Genomic DNA, 6,406 nt, shown 5'->3' with positions numbered 1-6,406 from the left:
CTTGAGACCTTGCAACACAGAGGGCTTTGAAGCATAAGCACATAAGCATGAAATTCTCACAGGAGATGTTACCAGGCTGAATTTTGCCCTCAGTATGATACAGCCAGAATATATGTAATTATTCTTCTACAAACATCATTTTCAAATCATATTTAATGCATGGATGTTAGTTTCTTCCTTCACTTTGTATTTTGTGTTTGTGTTTCCTAAAATTTTTGGTAGCTGATCTCTTAGTGAATGAATAATTGATTTTTTAATGCATGTATTTTAACGAACATGGTGAGCTTATAAACCTATTAGTTTTCATCCATTTCCCAAGGGTTTTCTAGGATAGTTACAATTAAAAATATTCTATCACGTTGTTCTATCATATGTTGGACAAATGTGTCTCTATTTTTTGTTTTAGGAAAAGTAATTTCAGATTATTTTCTATTATGCTAAAAAGCTCAAGCAGGAAGAGAACAATCTATAAAAATAGGAGATATATGAACAGAAGCAGCCAACTAGCACCCATGTTTGGGGCTCACATGCAAATCAAGTTACTCTTTGCTTTCCAACACTTCCTAAATTTTTTAAAAACCATATTTTAAGCTGGATAGCAATGCTATATGAAGACATCAGTGATATAAATATGGACAGCATTGTGTTGGTTAGAGCAGTGCCAGAAATTGACAGAACCAACAGATAAAACCAAAGCAATTAAGCTTCCATAAACATTTGACTCGGTGTTGAATCAACACTCTTTTTTATAAACAGCAGTGTAGCAAGAAATAAATGACAATCATACATTTCCAATATATAAACCATGTTAGTTTGGTGAAGTAACAGAATTCTTCTCCAGCTTTCTTCTTACAAGGTGGAGGGGGAAAGTTGCTCAGTAATTTGTGAGTTTTCCTTCAGAGATCATGTGAAATTCTGACTACAAAATGTTAAAGAATTGCAGATAAGCTTTGGTATGTTTTCAGTTTAACATCATCCCCCTCAACCAAAAAAAGAAATTCTTCTGGCTATAGGTGAGCACTTTTTGAGTGATATTTAGTTCTCGTTTTTTCCAGGCCTTCATTATGAACTCTTTAGCAATGCCAGACAATTCAGTCTTAAGAGTCTGTAATCTTTCTGTTAATTTTATTTCCTAAGCCTCACCCCAACACTAACAAAAAATAATTTATGACTACACACTTTTTACCTTATTTTCTTCCCTTGTGGATATTCAACTGCCACTTTCTCAGAAAAAAAAATTTGACAAAAACATTTTTATTTAATAATAATGTTTTCTGTCTTCCAGAGAACAAATACTTAATCCATATGGGGGGAGGGGTCATACCAGCAATCCAAACAGAGAAAGACTTCCATGTAAGTGGCCAAGCACTCATACACACAGACATTTCCCAAGTTTTCAGGAAAATAAAATAAATCAAAAACTTCTGATTATACCTAGTTTTAGGACAGTATTTTTACTCTGGTATGTGATTTCTATTTGTGTGATATGTCCTTCTTTGCTTTAAAAGTCTTATTTATTTCTCATCATCTAACTCATATGACATCTGGAGTATTTAGTGTTTTACTATTTTATTTAGTATTTAGTATAATACTGTTCAGTATTTTGAGACTTCCCAAAGTAGTTAGTTGCTTCCACGTGACTTCTAGGCAAATCTCTACTAGAATGCTCTCATAGTACAGATGGTTTTTCCTGTTAAATAGGAAGTTTCTTAGGAAAATGGACTATTTATCTTTTCATTCCCAGAAACTCTCAAAGTGCCTGACACATTATAGTACAGTTGCCATAAATGCACTGCATGTACTATTTCCCAGGCACTACATTGCAAACTCCATGAGTTTGCAGAGTTTGTATATTTGGTTATTCTACGTATCCTCTAGAAGATAGAAGAGGGCATGGTTCGTATTAAACCTCAATAAACGTTCATTCAATGAATGAATGAATGTAACAGAGCTGATAAATTGCTTCCATTTTCTGGACCATTAGGCCACTTTCCCTCTCACTGCTCTTGCTGTCTGATTCTGGTTTTGCTGAGTCATGCAGCTAATTTTTGCAGCTTGTTCTCAGTATAAAAGTCTAAGATTAGTGAGGTCCATTGATGATGTTGTCTGGGTTATAAACTAGAAATGTGCCATAATCATGACCTGTAATCTTCACAGATTCTATATTTGTTCTGATGGTCATGTATTCATGACCTCTGTATGTTGTAAATTCAGTAATCTGTTGTAAGCATTGTCTTTGTGCTGACTGCCTCACTGAGCAAAACTTCTCTCTGGGGTGTCATTTAACGGTAAGAGAACACTATATAGCCAAAGCTCCGGATCTCATCAGGACACAGATTTACAAGATGTGTGGGTAACTTATATAGTGTCTTTGTCAGTTTCTTTATTTAAAAATGAGATTAATGGTAAGTGACTACACAATAACATTATTATAATGTTAAGTAAGAAATTACATGCAAAGTTTTATTCTAACACCACTGTAATCTAAAAGTAAATGTTATTTCCATGCTTATAATAAAGAGATTTATAAACCAAGTCATACTATACAAATGCAAAGTAATATTACTTGTTGTGTTCATTCTCATGAACTTCTTGGGGCAGGGGAAGAAACATTTTTCATGTAGAGCCAATTACCATACAGTTACATAGAGGTTACAAATATTATAGTTTTCACATTTACATCTGTAATAAATAAGGTAGTATTCACATTTAAATGTATGACTCATATCAAAATAATTTTTATTAATCGTGGGAAATAGAGATCAAAATCCATACTTTTCCTTTATTAGATATCCCATTGACCTTATGCCTTTTATAAAAATAATCATCCTTTCCCCACCCAATTGCATTCCAGCCTTTGTCATATATCAGGTGACTAGTATGTTTGTGCATTCCACAATATTCCATTGATCTATTTATTTATACTTGTGTCACTAGTACTGTCTTAATTACTTCAGCATTATAGTAAGTCTTGATAGTGTAAGTCCTCCAGCTTTGCTCTTTTTTAATATTTTATCAATGTTGAATCTGTCTTCTAGAAGAAAATACCTTCATTACCCATCACTTTGGGATAACCAAAATTTCTTAAACAGAACATACCCACGCAAGCATTAACCATAAGGAAAGATAAACTAGACATGTTTAAATTAAGAACTTTTGCTTAACAAAAGATACAATTAAGAGAGCTCAAAAAATAATTCACAGATTATTTGTAACACATTTGACAAATGCCTCCTATCAAGAACATATAGGGAATTTACACAAACCAATAAAAAAGAATCAACCTAATTACAACAATGGGCAAAAGACTGAACAGAGACTATACAGAAGATAGTAACGAAGTGGCTAATAAACATATAAAAATGTGCTTTTATCATTTGCCATTAAGCAAATATAAATTAAAAACTGCAATGCAATAGCATTACACAGACATAATGGATAAAAGGGAAAAAAAGACTGAGAATATCAATAATGGACAAAGATATGAAGCTGGTGAAAATAAGAACTGTTAAAACTCCTTTAAAAAATATTTGACAATATCTATTAAAGGAAAACATATGTATAATATGACCCAATAATCCCATTCTGAGGCATATGCATATACATGTGTGTATACATATGTATGTGTGTGTGTGTGAATAACAATATTGTTTACAAAAAGATATGTGAGGAACATGTTCATAGAAGTTTTACTCATAAAGGTCTAAACCAAAAACAATCAAAATGTTTACAAATAATAGAATGGGTAAATAAATTATACCATATGCATATGGTGAAATACTGCACAGCTACTAATAAAAACAAACTTCTTTGCATGCAACATGGGTGAATCTCATATACATAATATTGAGTGAAAGAGGTTAGACACCAAAAATATATATTCCACTTACACAAAGTTTAAAAACTAATAAAACAAACCCATTGTTATGAAGTTCAGAATAGCTTTTACACTTGGGGGCTGCAGACTGGAAGGGGGTACATGGGACCTTCTAGAGTGTTGGAAATAGTATTCAATATATTGATTTAGTGAGTGGTTATACGGTTATATACATGTTTACAAAATTATCAAGCTGTACACTTAAGATTTATGTGTTCTACTATAATACTTCAGTGACTTTTTAACATAAATGAATAATTAATAGATTCATTGAGGCAAGAAGATAAAAAAGATAGGTGTTATTTCCCTTGTAGAGTTCATTCCTATGAATTCTTTTGTAAGACAAGGAAGGGACTGTTCCTCATGTAAGTGCATTCTGAGAAGGTCATGGTCCGACAAGTCAATACATGAGAATGAATTCCCAAGGGCATTACTCAAGGCAGTACCCAGTTCTCTTTAGTCTTTTCCCTCCTCCTTGTTCCTTCCTCCCACAAAATACAAACTCTCAATTGTTTGTGGTCTATTTGTTTGTCTAGAAGAAACACAGCCTGAAACTAAAAGGTAAGCAAATAAATTCACATCATCAGTGTATCAAGTTTTTGGTATTATTATCTAAAAATATTTTAACAATATTAATTTAAAATTGCCTTTCGTGTATAAAATAATTGTGCAAGAAGAAATTGCTACTAAAACCAATGAGGAGATGTACTGCTGCTTCTGGATATTTCTGTTCAGAAGAGCTGCCTTTACCTGAGTTCAAGCAACTATTTAATCCTTTCGTTGAAATGGCCCACTTATTTCCTTTGATTGCAGTCCTCCAAGCAACGGGGAATGATTTAGCCTATCCTGGAGGCTTAGCCCTGGTCCAGGCTAAATCAGTCCCAATGTTCCAGTGAATAAGCCTCAAGATCTCTTACCCTGGGCCACTTATATTTCCAGCCTCTCAAACTCTATTATACCTCTGAACCATGTTCTACACTTCTAATCTATATGTCTGCATTTTTGTTACATCAGGGGCATTTGCTGTTTGTCAAAACCTCTTACTGTTGCCTGCCATTTTCCATCCATTCAGCTCTGCCCTCTGACTCTCCATTTTAAGCTGTATCTCCTAGGACTATCCCAGAGCCCAAAATCTGTACTTTCAGAGTTCTGGACCAATAGATACCTTCACGATTCCTTGGATCCAATCTTCACTGTAAAATGCTTACTATATTTCTGATGCCCAAGTATTAAATTTGGCCTTTATATTTTGATTCAGTTGTCCCAACAGACTAGTTGAACCTTAAGCAAAGGTGATCCCTCCTGTTTTCTTGGTTGCTTCTGTTTTCTGAGGAACTTTAGGTTTTATATACACATTTTACTTATTCAGATCCCAACCCAAAACTTGGGCTCAAAAATATGAGGGTCTTCTTAGTAGTTTCTTTTCATCTTAGTTGCCCTAACTTTTGGTCAACCAAAGTTCTTCGAATGAGCCAAACGTGCTAAGGCAATCATAATCACAGTTGACACCAATTGTCCCATTATCACTCTCAAGAGGTCACGGTAAATTTTTTTGTGGTTGCTTTCAATACTTGCACAGGATATAAATTCTGGCATTAAATTATCTATACATAGTATTGTATCAAATTTCTTATGCCTCCTATAAAATAATAATTTTTCACCCATTGTGACAGAACAAATATATTAAATCTATATATAAAATATCCAAGTTGTATTTATATATTTTCAATAGATGATACTACATGTTTTTAAAGCTCTGCTATCAGAATTAATTAGGGTTCATTTATAAAATGAAGTATGATTTTAAATTTTGTTTGGAAGTACATTAAGCAGATTATAACATGCTGGAAAGAACAATATTAGTTAACTTTAAAGAGTTGGTTCTGTCATGTATTCCTGTGAATTTGGATGCCATCTGTGTCTCCAACATGTTGGATTTCATTCTAAACAAAAGAAGGTTGGTTTTCAGAGAACTTTTGGTTTTAGCAGTGTCTTAGATAACAGTAGAACCTAGGACAAAACACTAGTATCTTAACTTCAGGATCGGTCTGATTTTTATTATATCACACTATATTGAATTAACAGATTGTGTATGAGAATGTATGTGTGTGTGTCTCAATTGCTCCTAATATCTTTTTTTTTTTTCCTTTTTGTCTTTTTTTGTGTCCGGCAATGGATCGCAACCCTCAGTGTCGCGCCCGTACTGGACCGGGGACCGGCAACGGGATCGCAACCCTTGGCACTGCAACCGCCCCTCACTCAGCCAGTGAGCAGGAACCGGTCTGTATGTGGGATCCAAACCCTCGGCGGGAGCGCCGCCGCACTCACAAGCGGAGCACTGTAGCAGTACGCCGCCGGGCCGGCCCTGCTCCTAATATCTTAAATAGCTAATTATTTCAACAGTACAAAAATAAATTTATTTATTAAATATCTATCAAGCACTTATTATGTATCAAGTGCATTTAGAATTGAAGTTAGATTTATATCAAAAAACAGCTTTAGCTAAACTTTTTGATTTATATCAAAAAA

This window comes from Galeopterus variegatus, unplaced genomic scaffold, assembly GCF_000696425.1.
Source record: "Galeopterus variegatus unplaced genomic scaffold, G_variegatus-3.0.2 Scaffold2642, whole genome shotgun sequence".
In the NCBI taxonomy this organism is placed as follows: Eukaryota; Metazoa; Chordata; class Mammalia; order Dermoptera; family Cynocephalidae; genus Galeopterus; species Galeopterus variegatus.
This window is presented reverse-complemented; position numbering follows the sequence as displayed.